Source organism: Lygodium microphyllum, chromosome 17, assembly GCF_053477565.2.
Source record: "Lygodium microphyllum isolate KBCC chromosome 17, Lygodium_microphyllum_v1.1.10, whole genome shotgun sequence".
Classification (NCBI taxonomy): domain Eukaryota; kingdom Viridiplantae; phylum Streptophyta; class Polypodiopsida; order Schizaeales; family Lygodiaceae; genus Lygodium; species Lygodium microphyllum.
In genome coordinates, this window is record NC_141151.1 from 68675432 (window position 1) to 68697900 (window position 22469).

A 22469-nucleotide genomic window follows, 5' to 3' on the forward strand; every position below is an offset into this window, starting at 1 on the left:
CTCAGATATCACCTTTAATATTAACTCAACTATAGTATTATGTGGAAATGTCTTTAAAATTAAAGTGAATTGCAATTAACAGAAGTGTAATGCACTTTATTGAATAGTGATCCTTGCTCAGTGACCTAGGTAGAGCCAAATTCCTAGGGGGGTGGCTATTGTTGTGTATGAGGCTCGGTACATATTCATATGTAGTTTTTTACATCAAACTTTTGTAAATTACTTTCATGATGGGAAATGAGCTTAAAAACACATCCCTTTGGAAGTTACATGAAATGCACACAAAACAAGATCACACAAATTAACAATGTCCATGTGTGAATGACACTCTAAAAATATTATTTATTATGATTCCCATTGCGTACAAGGAAACAATCATTCTTCCTAGACATGAATAGATAGGGAATTTGTTAAAAAAATAATAGAGATATAGTTACATTGGCATAAAAATGATCATAGTCCAAACTTGTTGACATGCTCTAATTGACAATTGATAGCTTTGACTTTTTGGATTTATCTAGCTTGAAAATGAGTACTAAAACCATCAACTTCTTTTCTTGCCAAGTTGCTTGTTTACCATTATTCCATATACATACTTGCACCTTGTCTCCTAATTCAATTGAAGTGTGAACAACCTCCTATCTTGGAATTATGGCTCTTGGCTTGGGTCTCTACTCTTGGATAGCCCTAAAATACATGATTCTATCAAATCTTGCTTATGCCCTCTAATTAGGTTATGACAAATAAACTCTTGCCAAAATATGCTTGGAGAGGCATTCGTCCCAAAATAGATGCATTTGGTAGCTTCAAGGCCTCTCTTAGTGAGCCTCTCCCATGAGCATAACTCCCATTATGATACGCCATATTTGGACTAAAGTTTGGTTAAGTGTGTGCATATGTTAATAGTTCTTAAAAAAAGATTAGTTCATTAAAAAAATTGATTTGTTCTTCTTTTGGTGTTGTGTCATCACATAGTTTTGATATATACTCTTAGTATTTAGTGATACTTATTTTATAAATTAATAACATTAGGTATTATTAGCATGTATCACTTATGTTAACAAGTAAATTAATGTAAAATCCTTTAATTAAAATATGATAAACTTCCATTTAATATCAAATTTAACTAACATGAATATTGATACAATATTAAATTTTAATAATTTAAAAGTAATGTGATTAATTTAGACATAAATTAGATTAAATATAATTGATTTAATATTCAATTACAAATAATGAGATTTAAAATTATTAAAAGGTGATTGTATAATTTATATTACTTTTATGCTTTATATATTTAGGTGTTGTTTAAAAATAGGTATTTTAAATATTATTTGTTATTTAAGTTTAATTATTTTTTAACTTTTATGCTTTATATAGGTGTTGTTTAAAAATAGGTATTTTAAACATTATTTGTTATTTAAGTTTAATTATTTTTCAATTTTTTAAAGAATTAGTTATTGTGCTCAATAGTACTTTTCTAATTAAGGAATATAATTTTTTGGCATATGTATTATTAAATCCAATAAGTGCTTTGATGTTAGGAAATATAACATAGCTAATTGATTTTTGCTATTTTTACACAATTTACTAAATAATTGAATTCATATATGAGTGTATTGATTTGCATTAAGTAATTTATTTATATTTGATTTTGATAGTATAGATTATAAAGTTCATTAACAAAGATTTGGATTGATATGTGAATATATTGATTTGTCCTAGGTAATCTATTTAGTTGATTTTGAAAATAAGAGTTATATCTAAAGTGATTATAGTTGTTACATATTGAGGTAAGTATAATATTATGTTTGAAGTATGTTTTGTATAATGTTACTTTAACACTAAATAATCAAATTGATATACAAATGTATTGATGTGTTAAATAATTAATTAATATTTAATACTTCAAAAATCAAAATTAATTAATGATGTGGGTTGCGAATTGAAGATAAACCAATAGTGTTAAATTACTCTACTTTTGATTATGTTAATATAGATGTTGATATGATCAATGAGAAGATAAAAAAGAAATTACTACAGAGTTACTACTATATATACAAATAGCATATGTGATTTAATAATTTCTCAATGCTTGTAAGTTGCTATTCATACTCATATTTTACATATGAAATAATGTTTGAAATAGCTAGTTTAGTATTCATAACTTTATATAAATAATTTCTTATATATTACACTACAAGGAAGTGGAAGCAGAGAGACTATCATTTTTTATGTGATTAGGCGGTATAGCCATAACGACGACCATTTTCGATGCAATTAGACAGTGTCGCCATTGGTGTCATTAACCCAAATAGTGATGCTAATAGCCCAAATAACGACACAAATAGTGATGCATATAGAGATGCTCATAGCGACACTAATAACGACGACATTCTAGGGAAGAAAAATCACCAAAACTCGAGTATGGCATTTTGCAGGTTTGTAAACGAGTGAAGAGAGAGAGAGAGAGAGAGAGAGAGAGAGAGAGAGAGAGAGAGAGAGAGAGAGAGAGAGAGAGAGAGAGAGAGAGAGAGAGAGAGAGAGAGAGAGAGAAGAGGGAGAGAGCTCAAAGCAAGGGGGGTTGTGTGAGAGAGAGAGATGTTGCTACCACCATCATTGCCACCTCCATCCACGAAGAGAGGGGAGACAACTTCAAAGGAGAAGAAGGGAACTCGTGACGGAGGAGAACAAGGAGAGAAGCACAAAAGGATTCTTCTTCAAGCTTTGAGGTAAGTGCATTATTTTTTCTCTCTTTTTTCCACAAATCTAATTCTTTTTGTTTATGAAGAGATGCATATATATATATATATATATATATATATATATATATATATATATATATATATATATATATATATATATATATATATATATAAATATAGAGAGAGAGAGAGAGAGAGAGAGAGAGAGAGAGAGAGAGAGAGAGAGAGAGAGAGAGAGAGGAGGAGGGAACCCATGAAGGAGAAGAAGAAGAAAGAGAGAAGCGTGAAAGGATTCTTCTTCAAGCTTTGAGGTAAATGTATTCTCTCTTCTCTCTTTCTTTTGTTTATGAAGAGATGCATAGAGAGAGGGAGGGAGAGAGGAAGAGTTAAAAGAAAAGTAGGAAACATAGAGAGAGAGAGAGAGAGAGAGAGAGAGAGAGAGAGAGAGAGAGAGAGAGAGAGAGAGAGAGAGAGAGAGAGAGAGAGAGAGAGAGAGAGAGAGAGAGAGAGAGAGAGAGGCTATGGCAAGTGAAGATGCCTTGAGACCTTGACATGGAACTACAACAAGAAATCATACTAAGGTGGAACTAGGAGATTGCCTCTAGATCCAAAGAAGCCAAAGAGCAAGCCGAACCATACTTGAAGTAGATGAGAGCCAAAAGAGTACAAGAGCTGAAGAATGGAGTGAAGTCAATCAGAAAAGAACTAAGGAGCCAAGAAAAGAAGCTAGTGAAAAAATAAGAAGAGTTCTGATCCGATGAAGATGATGAATAAGAAAAGGGAGAGAATGAGCTTAGCCCAGAAAAAAGTTCTCATCCCCTACAAGAGAGCCGATTGCTACTACCCTAACTACTACCCTGAAGACTACTACTAAGAAGGCTACCCTGAAAATCAATACCTCTACAACAAATACCGTCCTGAAGGTGATGGATTCTACTACCCCAATATTTTTCCATCTACTACCCCTACCTTGAAGAATGCCAACCCCAAGGAGTCCAAGAAGAGGAAGAAATCGAGTTGAACTCATTGGGGTGTATAGACATGGCTATACTCTTCTTCATGCGGAGATCCATCCACTTCTTGAGCTAATAAACCTTGAAAGTAGCGTTCTTTTGAGGATACAACTCCTCAAGTCTTGTCTACATAGCATAGGTAGAATCCAACTTCTCTATGTTGTACAACAAAGAGTTTGCAACTGAAAGCTAATCGTAGAGCCTGCAAGCTCATCCAAATCATCCAAATCTTCTAGCTCTATGTCTATTGGTCATATCCCCTTAGTCTTAATAGGCTTCACATGTTTCTTTTGCACCAAGATGTTGTAGCACTGCTTTTGCCATATGGCAAAGTTATGTGCACCCTCCTCAAGCTTCTTGATATGCAGAAGGTTGATGCTATCACTGTTGCCAACCATGATTGCAGTCCAAAATGACAGGAAAAATTTTGCTATTCAGTATTGATTACTGGTCATATTCTAGCATAGCCAAGGCATTTCAGACTAGTAGCATACATGAATGCATCATCAAATAGCATATGACAGCTCTAGGCATAGATTGTTTGCAAATGATACTTGCTGTTCATAGTGTACATCTAAAAATGTCAGAATGAATCGATCTGTTTCAGCCTAGATATGAGGCACAAAGCATGTGCAATCACTGCTCAAGAAAATGCTATTATGTTAAGTACCAAATTAGTACTAGAGAGCCTCACTAGAAGCATAAAACTCAATCAAAATCTCTTATAGGTAACCTACAACTTTTAACAGCCAAAGACAATGTTGGCAAGCTCTAAGCCAAGCTCAAATCATCCCCAAAGTCATCTCCAAATGTTTAACATTCATGCTATAAATGAATACATCATCAATAGCATCCGAGAGATAGCCCAAATGTATTAGGCATAGCATAAACCTCTATCAAGTGTATTCAGTCTTGCGTATTGCAGTACATATATATCCGACAAAACTGAAAAATTGAAGTGCTTGAATGAGCCCAAAGACATCTCATAGCATGAGCATAACATTCCTCAAGTATCCAACACCAATCATAGTCATTCGGACATCAAATGAGTATAACCAAGGAGCATGAGCCATCAAGACAAGGGGCTGTCTAGTTTTACATAACATGTAGACTGTTCTTCACAGTCCATAATTGAAGATATGGTGATCAATCTCAATCTCAAGTGTCAATAGTTAATGCTAAGGTTCATTGCCACTTAGCAAGGGTGTAACCGAGAAAGATAAGCCACCATTGAGCTGGGGTAGAAGCAGAAGAGGCTTGAACTATTAGAGAAAAAGATATGGATAGATGCATGAATTTGCGCCTGATGTTCCTGGGGTTTGGGCAGTAGTAAGTAATGCTTTTTAAGCCTCAATCAAGGCTATAGGAGGAAGGCTAGAATAAGCCTAGACCAAGTCTGGAGCAAGCCCCTACAAGTTGTCCTGAGCTCATCATAAGCTCGAGAAGTATTGCAAAAGCACCTGGAAATCAGAGGAAAAATGAAAATTCTAGTCGAGCTTTGACACCATTTTGAAATGCAAGATCCATGAGGCTTTAATGGAGTTATCAATGTCAATGGACAGGGTACAACCTCGAAGGAACATTCATACCCAATGTGGGCACCGGCAGGGTAGCCCTTTATTTCCAACACATTGATAAAAGAATCATGCAAGAATATTCAATGTATATAGCTAGAAGGGTAGCAGGGTTGCATACCTTGTGATCTCCCCTCCCCCCCTCTCCCCCCCCCCGTAACCTTTGCTATTTGCATCAGAAAATTAGTTTGTAACCTTTGTTTGTGTTGCTAATCTCAATTAGCGGCACTAATAGTGAGCAATAGTGACAAATCTATCGCATCACTAATATCGATGTGAATAGTGATGACAGGGGCAAATTTTCCATGAATAATTCCATCACTTTAAACATCGATATTGGGTCTATGTGTTGTAGTGTTACTTATACTTTTAGCAATATAATGGTAAATGTTTATGTGTGTGTGTGTAAAATAAGTTAATATCCAATTTTTAAAACACAATAATATACAAGAAATATAATTTAATTACAAATTCATATTAAAAGTATTTAGCATTAAAAATTGAGTTTATATAGATAATTTTCTTGAGAAAACATGATATGATACTATCATAAATGTAGTATTAGAAAGGATTTATAAAGTAAATGTAAATAATTGTAGATATTGATTATGCATGAATATAATGTGTGTGTGTGTGTGTGTGTGTGTGTGTGTGTGTGTGTACATATATATATGTGAATGAATTTAAATGTGAGTTGAATATATAAAGTACAAGATCTTTATCAATATTGAAAGAAGAATAAAAAATAGTAACTTTCTTTTATTGTTTGGAATGCTTTAGTTCATAATGATTGAAGCAGAGCATATACTAATATATCATATAGATTTCACTTTCTCTTTTTTGTGAATGCTTTGATTTATAATTCTTGAAATAGAATTTATAGGAATAAATACTTAAATGATAATTTTGAACTTGTGTATTTTGTTTCAATATATTTTCTATTAGCTTGATAATTTTCTATGATTTCTCTATATGTTTGGTAGGTAAATATGTTGAATATGATGAATAATGAGATGAAAAAAAATCGAAAATGTTAAATGCAATTTGCATAAAATTACATCAATATAGATTTTGACATAATTGATAAGAGATAAAATAAATTCTAAAATAGATAGGTTTAATATTTATGATATTCTAAAAAATAAATAAGGAAGTTTTTGTATATTATATATTTTTAATAGATAATTGAATGGTGAAATGCATCGATTAAAAATGGATAAATGTATATACATATACAAATTGAGCTAATATTTAAGTTAACAAACCAACATACTACAAACAAATAAATACATTTGAAAATAGTAAATATATTTATAGGTATTTATATAAAATTTTCATATTAAAAATTGAGATGATGTAAAAGATGTTCTTCGCACTATATAATTTGAGGCTCCTATAAGTGTAGAATTTAGAGACAATGAAATCATAATACTAGGAAAAATGAGCTTTGTGCTGGGAGTATTTAGATAAAGTCTTAATTTTAGAATTAACTTTAGATATAAGAAATTACCAACTTAAATGTAGTAGAATAGAGAAAACCAGGGTTTTTATGCAGCCTTGCAACTTTCTAGCTTTGGCCCTTAACATGTATCTTAAGAGATCTCACAGGAGATAGTAGACCATGATAAGAAAAAAAATCAGACAAGCTTTATTACTTGAGATTTCTTTGGAATTTCTTAGGTAAGCTTTTAGTCATGTAAACCAATTATATGTATATCTATCACACGATATTACAAAAAAAGGATATTTAAAAATTGAAATTGTATATTGGAAGTATTTATGTGAAACTCTAATATTAAAAAATGAACGGATATAAGTGATGTTTTTGACAATTATATTTTAAAAGTAGAATTTAGAGTGTCTTTAAGGAAATTTTATTTTTTAAATATTGATTCTTTATTTATATTCTATCTTGATACTAAAGGCCATATCCAAGGTAATTGTAAATATTCTCATAATATTATATTATATAAATTGAGGTCTAAAATAGTTAAAGTTCACTATTTATGATGTTATATAAATAAGCAATAAGGTTTGTGGTATATTATTTATTTAATTTGTAGTAAAATAATCAATGTTTAAAAAGTGCACATGCACGCATGTGCATGCGTGCCCCTCCCCCCCGCCCAACCCCCACACACACAGACACATACATGCACGCACGCACACACAATTGAGGACACATCTAAAATATGAAGTCTCAAAATATAATAATATGAAGAAGAGAAAGCTATAAAAATAATCAACTCATATTAAAAGTATTTAGATAAAGTCAGCTTTAAAAGTTGAGTTTATATAAATAATGCTTTTTATAATACATTATTTGAGGACACTATAAATGTAGGAGTTATACATGGTTTATAAGGCAATTCAAAACGGATGTAGATATGGACCATGCGTGACTATTGAAAACATGTGGTAATTAATTTGAATAGGAGGTGAACATTATAATATAATTCGTAATCAATTGTGCATAAATACAAAGATGATAAAACTATGATGATATATTTGAATAATGCTGAACATATAAGATGGAGAAAATACAAATTTATTAATTTTGAGAGAAATAGAGACTTAGTAAGTTTATTTTATGATATAATTGATACTTTAATTTAGAATGCTCAAAGTAGAAACTATGGTTAATATGTAAAATAAAATATCCTTACTCTTCTTTCAATTATGTGATCAATGATTCAATTTAAAATGCTAAAAATAGTCAATTTTATTATTTGTCACATTGTATTTAAAAAATTATGAAAGTTCTTATATATAATTAAGCTTCTTTTTAGAATGGAATGGTTAATCTTCTTATATATAAAGTTAAATACATATACAAATCAAGATAATACCTAACTTTAAAAACATAATATTAAAAAAATAAAGACATTTTAAAATAGTAAGTGTATAATGAAAATATCACCTAAAAGCCTAATTCTAAGAATATATACTTTATAAACGACATTCTTGATAATACATAGTTTGATGTTACTATAAATAGTAAATTTAGAAAGGATTAAGGACATAATTGTGAATGGTTTTGTAGTTGAGTGTGGAATGAATGTTAAGTGGGAAAATTTATGAGGAATGAATGTAAAGGGAAAAAAAAAGTTTCTCATCAATGAGAAAGATAAAGAGAAAACAGTTTTAGGAAAGTAAGATCAACACAATATAGTAGTTTGAAAAAATAGAAAGGGTCAAACCAAGCTAGAAAGTGTATATTTCTATGTCCATTTTAAAGACCATTTTCGCAAAAAAAAAGTCTCTAATCAAAACCCTTTAAAAACAAAAGAGCTAAGTCTTTCATGAAAAATACTTTAATATGTATAGTATGCACTTCCATTAAGAGATTTGAAATTAGATTTAAAAATTTAACTTTTTAAAGAGCTCCAAATAGCATCATTGATTATTTTGACCAATTTGCATGTACATTTGAAAATCCAATTTTTGTAGAAAATGAAATTCAACTTGAAACTTGTTCTAAATCATTTACTTTATTATCTTACAATGTTGACAAACATCCATCCAATTTTGGTATCATATGCACATGTTATTTCAAATGTGGTGAAATAGGACTTGAGCCATTAAAGTGACGAGCAGCCGCTTTTGTAGAGACAAATAACAAGACTATTGTTAAATGAAATGAAAGCTAATCATATAAGATCAACAAAAAATTTATTGATTTTGTAAAAGATATACACATGTCTAAATTTATTTTATAGCATAGTTGATGTTTTAATTTAAAATATTTAAACTACAATTTATAATAATATATAATATAAATTTAATTAAAAAAATAATCATACGATCGATGCCTTAGTTTAGAATACTTAAATTAGAGTTTATATTAAAACATTTTCATAATGTCATTTTAAATCCATATATTTCATTCAAATATGTTATTTACATCATACGATTTGAGATTATTATGAATATAGAATTTCGAAAGGATTTATGATATATTGCGAATGGTTGTAGATATGGAGCATATAATGAATGTCCATAGGAAGAAAAAGAAAGTTTTAACTACAGCTTATATTAATTGATAAGATAAATGCTTTAGTTTCAAATGCTCAAATTATAGTTTATACTAATACCTATTAATAAGATAATATTGAATTAATACATTCTATTTGAGTATATTGTTTACAAATGATATTCTTAACAATATATAATTTGAGGTTAATATAAGTATGTAATTCATATATGATTTATGACCTAACTGTAAATGGTTGTAGATATGGAATGTGGAATGAATGCAATGGGGAAAAATTTTTGATGTTATTTAAAGGAAATGCAACCTAAACATACAAGATTCATTAAAACTTTATTGATTTTCTAAAAATGATAAAACAAATACATAAGATTAAGAGAAATCTTACTCATTCTCTTAAAAATATGAAAATTGATCATTTTAATTTTAATTTAAAATATTTAAAGTATAATTTATAATAATATATAAGATACAATTTAATAACTTTTTAAAATAATAAAATCAATACCGTAATTTAAAATGCTTAAATGAAAGTTTATATTAAGAAGATAATTTTTAATTTATACATGTCATTTGAGCATATTATTCATTAGACTAAGTATTATCTACTATTTTTTATTTTTTGTAAATAAATAAAAATAGTTATAATAAATAATGAATAATTTTTTTTAAAAAATACAATGAATCATGCCTCAATAGTCACATATTTGTGAGTTGTATTGATGAAGATAATCGTATATTACATGATAAATTATACTTATAACTTTTAGTTAAATATTTTTCATACGTTAGTGTGTTATGGTATAGATTTTCACTTATAATATATTGTGATCAAGCAAAACATGAACTAACTAATTAAAGGAACAAATTATATATCAAATAATATTCTTCCTCAATAAACTATATAAATATTAAGAATATTTCAATGGTACATCACATTTTTTCTTAACGATTTGTAGCCAATCAACTTATATAGTTAGATATTAAAATTATAAAAATACATGAGACTTACCAATCTAATATTAAATATTGCTTATGCACTTTTATTTCTGTGGATAAATTATGCTAAGTTTCTCTGATGTCTTATATACTAGTAATCTTAGATTCTGTTTAAAAAAAACACTAAATGACAAAATCCCTCCTATTCACACATGTGGCTTATTTCATTGGCTTGTTATAAAACTAATGAAGATATGTCGAACATAGCACCCATTTGTCTTAATCTTATTAACTAAATAAATGTACTTAGCTATTTATTTTATGTTAAACAAATTTTTCATTATGTGGGCTTATTAAAGGTTGCTACCTTATGCAAACTACATCTCCAACTTGATGATTTCTTTTCAAGGGAGAACATGCAGTTATAAAAAGTCATTGCCTAGACACACAAACAAGGCAGAGAGAGAGAGAGAGAGAGAGAGAGAGAGAGAGAGAGAGAGAGAGAGAGAGAGAGAGAGAGAGAGAGAGAGAGAGAGAGAGAGAGAGAGAGAGAGAGAGAGAGAGAGAGAGAGAGAGAGAGAGAGAGAGAGAGAGAGAGAGAGAGAGAGAGAGAGAAGGGGGTTTTTGAATGAAAGAGAGTCATGTGGACCGCCACTCTCTAAAGGAATCATCGTCTTCGTTTGCCACGAACTAATCGTTGTAGCACCCTCGGATGCCAATTGGTCAGCTGCGAATCATGACACTGTATCAGCATATGTGTGAGAGAGAGAGAGAGAGAGAGAGAGAGAGAGAGAGAGAGAGAGAGAGAGAGAGAGAGAGAGAGAGAGAGAGAGAGAGAGAGAAGGTGGTGGTGGTGAAGGATATGGAGTTGTTGAATCTCTATGCGCATGAAAAATGACAAAATGAGAGACGAAGGAGGTTGTTTGTGTGTGTGTGTGTGAGAGAGAGAGAGAGAGAGAGAGAGAGAGAGAGAGAGAGAGAGAGAGAGAGAGAGAGAGAGAGAGAGAGAGAGAGAGAGAGAGAGAGAGAGAGAGAGAGAGAGAGAGAGAGAGAGAGAGAGAGAGAGAGAGAGAGAGAGAGAGAGAGAGAGAGAGAGAGAGAGAAGGTGGTGGTGGTGAAGGATATGGAGTTGTTGAATCTCTATGCGCATGAAAAATGACAAAATGAGAGACAAAGGAGGTTGTTTGTGTGTGAGAGAGAGAGAGAGAGAGAGAGAGAGAGAGAGAGAGAGAGAGAGAGAGAGAGAGAGAGAGAGAGAGAGAGAGAGAGAGAGAGAGAGAGAGAGAGAGAGAGAGAGAGAGAGAGAGAGAGAGAGAGAGAGAGAGAGAAGGTGGTGGTGGTGGTGGTGAAGGATATGGAGTTGTTGAATCTCTATGCGCATGAAAAATGACAAAATGAGAGATGAAGGAGGTTGTTTGAGAGAGAGAGAGAGAGAGAGGGTGTGTGTGTGCATGTGGGTGTGTGAAGGTAGTGATGGTGGTGGGGGAGCTAGCAACAATGGTGATGATAGTGGTGGTAGTGATAGAAGTAGAAGTGAAGGTGGGTACATCTAAGGGTGGAATAGGTGAACTATGTGTAACAAGAACAAAGGGGTTGCTAGGAAAAACTCAGTCAAAAACCTCACTTCTTACCCTTCCCTAAGACCTACCATAGAGATCTTATCCAAGATCATCTCCTAAATGAAATGGTACTATATCTCAAAGTGCTTCCAACCTAGCATGAAGCACATGTCTTGTGACAAAGCAATGCAATTCATGAAGTGTCATAGGACCTATCTATGGGTAGCCAAGCTTTATTAATAACCTCTGAAACCACGTTGTCTCAAATGTGGTAGAAGATGCTACTCTATACTCTGCTTTTTAGAAGAAAGGGCAATTGTGGATTGCTTCTTGCTACATGAGTAGGCAAAGACACTTAAGGAATGGTGCTGAAAAAGTTATGTATTAGCTTTTCATTAGTATTTCAAACAACATACGATCACAAAGTTTGACCATCACTAAGGATGATTTGCAATTAGCACTACAAGGGTCAACATTGGACTTGCATTCACAAGTTGAAGCCTTGAAGAATAAGCTTTCCCAAAGGGAGCAAGAGTTCCAACAACTTCTACTAGTGGCACAAGTCCATGTGTGCATTGAGAAGCACATTAAGATGCTCACATAGCATGCTAAACATGTTGAGCACCACATGGTGAAGGGTGCATCTCAAGGGGAATTACTTGACAAACCACCCCAAACCACCAGATATGCACCGTACTCCATCCTTAAGTTGTCATGTAGTTTTCAGATACCCCCATGTGCATGACTAATATCTATAAAACAATTCCATTCCACTACAATAGAAGTGAGTTCCAGTGGCACATCACACATCAGAAGAGGATACAACTACCTTGAATTCCCCTAATTTGATCATATGGCTTTTAAAAATGTATCCCCCTTGATGAAACTAACATAATTTTATTAGCAATTGTCATTGACTCATGGACAAATCATCTAATACAATGGTATATCAAATCATGTCCAAGTTTCTTAGAGCAAGCCTTTCAACCTGCTCTTTCACCTTTGAGTGGCGAGAACATCATACTGTATTGATTAACAAGACTGAGGGGAAAAGTCAGCCAAACTCCCCAATCTTTCTCCATACATGTTTCTAGTGATCACATGTGTGAACTTCTTCATATTACCAAGAAAGTGATCCCTAATGCAAAGTGCACCACTGGACTTAACAATATGATAAAAATTATACTCCCAATGCATGTACCCACCTAATAGGCCTTTTGCAAATTGCATTCCATCCTTGGTGACCTTTTTTAAATAGATATGGCTTGACTTTGCATTATGCTAGTCAAAGGAAAAAGCATTATGTATGGGAATCAATGCCTTTATATTGTCAAACACTACAATGGACACAGAGTTAACAAGTAAATGATCAATGGTTACTAATGTGTAATACAACTAGCTAGATCAAATGTTCATAATAGCACAAAACAAGCAAACAATGATCACTAATGTGTAATGGAACTAGCCACATCAAATGTTCACTTTAGGGCAAACTAAGTTGTGTAAGTATTCTTAGTTGATCTCTCTCAATACACTTTGAACTGTGCTCTTTCAAGCTTCTCCTTCTCCAAGCTATGTATATGCATTCCTATAACCCTAAATCCAAACCCCCCCCTTCCCCAGCGAGCCGCGGGCTTGAGGTATTCCATCATTCCCCTTGTCGAGGTATTTAAACCACCCCTTTCCCTCTTAAGGTATTGAATACTTTCTTCTTGAGGTATTTAGTCCCCCCTTCTCAATATATTCTATCCTTCTCTCTTGAGGTATTGAATCCCCCTCTTCCCCGGTATTCAATCCATCTCCCCCTTTTAAGATAATCCATTGTAGCTCTTATTAGTCCCCCTCCTCCTCTCAAGGTATTCCATCCCCTTGAGGTATTCAATCCTATTCTCTTAAAATATTCACTGTGTGATTTTTAGACCCAAACTCAAAATTAGGAAAAGTTTATACTCAAATTGATCAAAATAACATTGGTTGGCAAGGTTGCAAGAGTAAAATTGTATTCCTAGCTTGCTAAAAAAGTATTCCTACTCATAATACCTTGAGGGCATCTTGACTTGTTCCTAGCCCATGTAGATTAGACTTCTCTCATCTACTTGAGACACGTGGCATTCAAATCTTTGACTAAGAATGCCCAATTTTAATGTGTACTTGCCAAGTTTAGTAGCTTTCAAACTCACACTGTGCATCAAAACTTCTTCTTAGGGAAATATCCCAAGAGTGTCTTCCATGAGCTAAAGACTTAGAGTTTCACTTAGGTCAAAGACAATTGACCTAAGAGACACTTGTACAAACACCAAGGCTTGTTCTATGGATCTTAAGAATTTCAAAATTTCTAAAAGAGGAGAAGTCACTAGCTTACATGAGATCTCCCTAACATCACCAAACCAAGACTAAGATTAGAGGAAAAAAACCAATTAGAATTCTCAAACAATAGGATATAATTTACAAACCTTAAATGGCCAATTGGAATTTCAAGGGCTAAGAGGCATTGTCTAAAAATCTAAATTGGTATCTTAAATTTCTAAGCACATAAGCCTTTAAAGTATCTTCATCATGGGACCACCTTCTTAAAGAATATCACATACCACAATTATTCTATATCATATAATAGCTAGTGAAGGATGACATTAGTAGCATGGCAAAAAACAACATAAAAAAAGTACCTCGAGCTCTCTCATCCTAAATAGAAATTGATTGTGGGACAATAGCGCAAATCAAAGTCGATGTGGAAGGTACAAAGGAGTCAAGAAAAAATGCTATAGAAAGAGTATATAATGGACTTTGGGGCAATAGGAGACTAAGAAAAACTAGAAAATGCAAATAGAAGACATGAGACGACTCATAAGCATTTTTACAGTCACATGAACATTAGAGGATATAGCCCCAGATCTAATGCAATGTAAGTTTAAGTTGCCGAACAACTCTAGTGTCATCCAAGCTAGTACAATGCTACCTACCAATTTGCTTAAGTGGCATGCACCTTAGTCTAGGAAACAAACATAAATCAAAATATCCCTATAGTTACTAGGAAAAGCATAGATCTGAAGATGATCTATATGGCTTCATAGAGAAGTTTTAGTAGATGTGAGAGGCTCATAGTGTTGTGACACCTATAAGCTTTGACTATGGCTATATCAAAGGTGTCAACAAAGAGGAGGAGTTATACAAGGCAATAGCTAGCAAATCAAGCTTGGATAAGTCAAATCTAAGCGGGGTATTCCACAAAGCTATTAAGGTAGATGATATGCTTAAAGAAACAAGCATGAGCAAAGCTCAAAATTTTAGTGCACTTAGTTTCCATAGCAATAAAGGAAAGGAGAAGGAATCAAGCTTGTCAAAAAACATGGTTGATCCCAATCAATAAATGATAATAGAAAGCCTTAAACCTAGATAGACCTATAGACCCAATGTCCCATGCATCCATTGTAGTGGCAACCATATGTTATTAGAATACTTTGAGGCTAGGAAGGGAATATGGAGCAATTCCAAATGGTATAGCCGTGATGCATTCATCTATTGATTATCAAAGAGGTTAATCTATTGTCATGATTATATAAATGATTTGTATCCACTAAATAAAGGACTTCATTACACATGGAGTGCCCCAACACTAGCATTATCTACACTTCCCAATCAAAAAAATATAGCACATAGATATTGGGGTAAAGGCCAATGTGGCCGGTGGCCGGCCACCCATCTTACTTAATAACCCTAACTATATATGTATATACTCATTACTTATTCCTTATGTGATAAGACGATAAGGTGCCTCTTACAAGAGAGGTATTGGAGACACTAAAAGCATAGCATTCTCTCTCTCTCTCTCTCTCTCTCTCTCTCTCTCTCTCTCTCTCTCTCTCTCTCTCTACAATCTCCATTGTCCTTGCATCTCCAATAACTAGTATCAAAGTGGAAGTGTTGGATGAGATTCAACATGTGTGAAGAGGTCGAAAAATTATTAGGGTTAGCTTGTAAGGGAGTCTCTAGCCACCCAGTGCTACTAATAAAAATATCAATGGCCTTTATTTTGGACAAGATTCGATATGTGCAAAGAGGTCAACAAAGTCTTAGGGTCAGCTCATAAGGTGTCAACCATAGTGTCCATCCATATTTACTTGTGAATGAGCAAGAATACTATTCTTTGATATATTTTAGTGGTTTTTGAGGGATCACTCTTTTGATGTACTTTTGAGCAATTGAATGTTTGTTATGTTGTTATATCAATGAGGAAGATTTGATGCTATAATACAATGTTGTAACTATATATATTGATTTCCACAACATTTGGATAGCAATATATGCATTATTACTAAGCAATGATTCATTTTCTATCTTCTGTCACTTTTGGTTATACTGAGTAGGTGTTGCAAAAAGTTTACTAGTTTTGCGGTTCAGTTTGTTGATCTTTTGGTTACTATCACTTGACAATTGGTTGTTGTTTTGAACAAATGGCTTCATTATCTACAATGAACAAGAAACGGTATAACATCAAAAAGTTTGATGATACTAACTTCAATTTATGGAAGGAACATGTCCAAAATATCCATATTTAGAAGAAGCAGTTAAGGCCCATAAGAGGCATAGATGGAAAACTAGTAGACATATCTAAAGATGATTGGTAAGAGTTGAGGCATTAGCCAGAACCACTATTAGGCTAGACTTGGCAGAATCTATATATTTTATAGTTGTGAATGAGATCACTGTGCATGACTTATGGAAGAAGCTATGTGACATTTATGAGAAAAAAATTACCTCTAATAAGGTGTATCTCATTAAAAAGCTGTTTGAGGATGACCACATAGCAAATCCAAGTCCAAGAAAGACATTGAATGTTTCCATTGTGGTAAAATAGGCCATATTAAGAAGGATTGTTACAAATTAAAGAAAGAATAAAAGGATAAGAAGGAGGATAAGAATGATGATAGAAAAGAAGATAAAGGAAAGGAAAAGATTAAAGAAATCAATGCAGTGACTATGCATAATGATGGTGGTGAGGTACTATTTACTTTTGCTCTTCTTGCACCTATGCTAGTTGTAGCAGAAAGACAACTAGCTCAAGATTGGATTCTTGATTTTGGTGCATCTTTTCATGTGACTTCTCATCAGGAGTGGTTTTGTTCATATAACAATAGCATGTGTGGATCAGCCCATCTGGGTCATGACTATGTATTCATTACCAATGTATGTGATATAGTTGGTGCAAGTAATGTGCAATTTGCTTTTCAGAATGGGACTACCTTTTCTCTTTGAAATGTACATCATGTATCTAAGCTTAATAAGATTTCAATATCTACAAGTTATTTGGATGACATGCCTTCTTTTGATTTTTATGATCTTTCTATTTGTGAGTATTGAATATACCGAAATGATGCATGTTGAGTCCATAAGAAAAACCTAAATAGGAAAAGGAGTGAGCCGCTTGACTTAGTGCATAGCGATATATGTGGGTCTATGCCTAAAAGTCTATAGGAGGGGTATCCTATTTTATTACATTCATTGACGATGCAATTAGGAAAGTGTGGGATTTTTCCATGGGTAGGAATGATGAGGTTGTCTTATTTTCAAAGATTTATAGCATTTGTAGAGAATCAATCTGAAAAAGACTTATCGCAAAATTGATAATGGTGAAGAATATATCTCTCGTGAGTTTAGAAATTTTGTGAAGCACATGGGATAAAAAGAAAACTCACAAAACTTAGTAATCTTGCCCAAAATGTTATTGTAGAGCATATGAATATGACAATAAATGAAAGCATGTTGAGTATACTATCTAATGCTAGTCTTACTTTAGGATTTTGGACTTAGACTATTGCGCCTATTATAGATTTGATAAATAGGTTTTTGCATACTACTTTAGATGGTGGCATTCCTAAAGAAGCATGGTCAAGCAAGGTGCCCTCTTATGATCACTTGAGAGTGTTGGGTTATGAAGCTTTTGTGCATGTGCCAAAGGGAAAGTGCAGTAAGTTAGAACCAAAATCCATTAAGTGCATTTTTTGGGGGATATGGACAAAGTGACGAGATGGGATATCGTCTTTGGGATCCAAAAGGTAGAAAAATTGTGTAATAATGATGGGGATCTTCAATGAGAAGAAAATGCATAATCAACCTCTTAAGGAAGTGGAAACAAGAAATGTTACTTTCTAGGATGTAGTGCCACATATCATTTTGCCACATAGGGAAAGTGCTAGTGCACCGAGTGTGCAAACAAAGGGCACAAGTGATGCTTCATTAGGAAGCAAGGAGATTTATTGAGCAATAGCTTGAGAGCCCTATGGTGTCTCATGTGAAGGAAGAGAAGAGGCTAAAATTCCAACTCCAAGTCAATCCATTGTGCTAAGCATGTATACTCACATCTCTCATCCCCTTGAGAGATTTCAGCTTGGGATTGACTATGTGGTGTTGACAAATTGTGTTATAAAGAGGCCATGACTCATGATGATAAGATTAAGTGGGAGCTAGCTATGCAATAATTTGAAATGGATTCTATTATGAAGAATCGGACTTGGGAGTTGATTCATTTGCCAAAGAGCAAAAATACTTTGCCATTCAAGTGGATCTATAAGTTGAAGGTTACAGGTGAAACTAAACCAAAGTACAAGGCAAGGTTAATGGCCAAAGGTTTTAAGCAAGAAATAAGTGTGGACTTTGATGAGATCTTTTCATAGTATGGTGACATTGACCACTCTTTGTACTGTACTTACCTTGGTGTCTAAAGATGATATGAACCTTGTATAATTGGGTGTTAAGAAAACATTTCTACATGGTTGTCTTCATGATGAGATCTACGTGCAACAACCAGAGGATTTTGTGGAACATGGCAAAGAAAAAACTTGTCTAGAAGCTAAAAAAGAGTCTTTATGGATGAAAGCAATCCCCATGCAAATGGTAGAATAAGTTTAACACTCTCAATTGATCTCATGGCTATAAGAAAATTGAGGCAAACCAGTACTTATATACTAGATAGGCTAACAACGACAGTTTGATAGTGTTGATCCTTTATGTGGATGATACGTTCATAATTGGAAAAAAAAAGTATGAGGTTGATGTCCTAAAGAATGTTAATAGAGATCTTTGAGATTAAGGATTTAGGACATACAAATTGTATTCTTAGCATCTCATAATCAAGGATAGAACAAAGAGATTGCTCATCTATCCCAAAAGGATATCGGCAACAAAGTGTTGCAATATTTCAATATGGAGGGGGGCAAGGAAATTAGTACTCCATTGCCTCCTACATGAAACTTAGTGCTTATTATTATCCCAAATATCATGAGGAGAAGGCTGAAATGGCCAAGGTTCCATATTCATCATATGTGGGCAACCTCATGTATGTTATGATTGCCACTCGCTTGGACATTGCATTTGCAGTGGGGTAGTAAGCATGTACATGTCAAATCCATGCAAGAAGCATTGGGAAGTAGTAAAAGTCATCTTGAGGTACTTAAGTGGCAATGTGTATATGGTTTGGAAGAAGTAGCAATGGTGTATTTGAATACATAGATGTAGACTATGTAGGGAATGTTGACAACAAAAAGTCGACCACATTATATGTTTTTACCTTATATGGTGGTGCAATCTCATGGATATTTTGCTTGGAAAAATGTGTGGCATTATCTACCACTGAAGCTGAGTATATTGTAGCCATAGAGGCATGCAAAGAAGCCATATGACTTATTTGTCTAGTGGGAGACTTGGGCCTTAGTGAAGACATGCCATTGTTGTACAATGCTAGTCAAACTGCCATCGTGTTGGCAAAGAATCTTGTGTTTCATGTGAAAACCAAGCACATAGATTTGAGGTATCACTTCATTCTTTAGGTGCTTGAGGATAAGCGAGTTGGGATTATCAGAGTTCTTATTAATGATAACCTTGCAGAATTTCTCACCAAGAGTTTGCACTTCAATAAGTTTAGACATTGCAGGGAGTTGACGGGCTTTGGGTGAGGATAACTCACATGTATTACACCTCACATGTCCTCTCATTCTTTTGCCCCCCTTAAGAGCACATTGGCCTCTAAGTGGGAGGTTGTTGGGGTCAAGACCAATATGGTTAGCCACCCATCTTACTCACTAACCCTAACTATATCTATACACACTATTCTTTATTCTTTGAATCGGATAGTAAGGTGTTGCTCACAAGAGAGCTATTAGAGGCACCAAAAGCATAGTGCACTCTCTGTGTGTGCAATCTCCATTCTCCTTACAACTCCAATAGTAGAGTCAACATCAACCCATCAAGAATTCCAATCTCACTTGGATAACTTGCTTGTCCTTCTAAGCTATGTTCTTGCACACTATGTGGAGGAAGCATGGGTTGAATAATATTATACAAACCCTAACATCATGTAAATAAAAAAGAAAACACATTCATAATGGAACATATCACCATTCCAATAATTGTCCTAGAATGAGGACATGGTAGAGTAATGCTGCAATCTAGAGAGAAAATATATAGTTAACGTTGCAAGTAGTGTGGGCATATAGCTTCAATATGTCTAGAAAAGTAACATCTGAATAGGGATAACAAGGCAAAACAAATATATCCAGATTTTAGCATCTAGAACCCATACAAAAATTTCCCTAAGTGAAAAGCATCCACAATTGTACCATTTGAGCCTCTCATCTTGTTGAGTTGAGAGTTTTGATAGTCATTTTAGATACATCCAATTAAACATAATGACAAGAGCACAAAGGAAGAGGGATGTGTGAGCCTGCTTGAACTCTCAATGATGGATGGATCCTATGCTAGAAAAAGAATGCTAAAAGATGCAGATAGTGCTATAAGCATACCTAAAGTTGAGAAACTCAAGAGTGCTAACGTATCCTAACTCCAATAAGTAACCAACAAGGTTACAAGGAGCCCAAGTGGAGTTTCAAGACCAAGTGTCATTAGACCAAAATACTAAAGGAATGTCAAGCACCACACCCTTACTGATCCCAATAGGCCCATGAAGCTTTGGGAGACATACATTTGACCCACTCGTTGAAAAATATGTCACCCACAACCTGCCAAGGGAAAGGCCATATTCTTAAGAAAGCCAGAGCCAATATATTTAAATTGAATAGATTCAAAAGCAATAGTAGCACTAGCCTTTACAAGTGTATATATGCCTTTAAGAATTTTGCTTAAAGAAATAAAACATTATGGAAAACCTTCAAGGCATGGCTAGATAAACTTGAAAGAGCAACAACTGAAATCCATTTGCAAGGCTTTTAGGCTAGATAGGCATTCCCCATTCTAGCCCGTAGCCATGCCCTTGGAGCTCAAAGAGTGAACACTTACTCATTAGGTAATAGAAGGCACCTTATTCTACCAATGCTACTCTTAGAAGGCGATATTAGCTATACCCTTAGAGCTCTAGGAGTGAACAATTTCTCAAAAGGTACCAAAAGGCACCTTATTCCATAATCTAGCACGCAACCATACCTTTAAAGCTCTAGGAATGAACACTTTCTCAAAAGGTACCAAAAGACACAATCTAACACCTAGCCATACCCCTAGAGCTCTAGAAGTGAGCAATTTCTCAGAAGGTCAAAAAGGTGCCTTATTCTACAAATGCTAACATTAGAAAATACTATTAGGAAGAGGATCAAAGACACACAAGTAGGTGTTCGCATATACAAAATAGTAGTAGTCCAAGCATGGGAAAGTGTGGCCATAGAGCATGTGCCCTTTAGTCTGGTTACTAATGGCTCATAAGTTACATATTGGAGCTCTCAAGGACTAGCTAACCAAAATTGGAGCAATATAGCTCTCAATTACCTTTGTAATGATGAGAGGAGTGGATTATGAATTATTGCTTAGAAGACCTTGGATGCAAAATGTGCAACTCATAGAATATTGTGACAATTATCTACTATTATTTGGTGATCGGATAGAGGTAGTGTGGATAAAAAGGGAAACTAGAAAAATGTCTTTTTTGGATCTAGATGCCATAGTAAATATAATATTTAAACATGAAGACTAGGAACCTAGAGTTAGCCATGTGAAAAAGTGCATTCCCTTCTCAGAGGATGAACAAGATTAGTTGAATACATTGGCCACCTAAATATATTCATGATGAATGAATTAATTTAGGTGGGCTAGCTAATGCTAAGATGAGCACTTGAAAGTTCATAGCATAGGTATCCATTCATCAGGTCATTGCAAATTCGATCCTAGCTAATGCTAAAGATAATACGTAAGAATTATGTGAGATTAGTCCATATAATAAATCTAGAACCTAAGGACAATCCCACAATACCACCCACTTACTTGAGACTTCGAATGATTGCAAAAAATCATGCATGTTCTGTGCCCTCATTAATTAAGGAATAGAACATTATACCCTTAGTTAGAATGCTTGGATCCAAGTTTCACAAGCCAAGATTGTGCTTAATAATGCTAACCTCAACCTATGTGGAGGGAAAACCATATTTGTTATTAGGAAAGTGCTAGATAATGATGACATTGAAATTAAAGTTTTGTTGATACTATTATGTGTGTACCTGACCATGAAGTGTTGGAAAATAATTCTTGCTTGGCAAACATTTCAAACTATAAAGGTGTGCTACCTGACCATGAAGGTGTTGGAAAAGAAGTATTTCTTAGCAATCAATTCAAACTGTAAATGAGTTGCAAAGTAGATTACATTGTAAAAAGACTCCACATGACCTTATCATGCTCAAGAATCATCGTGGTTT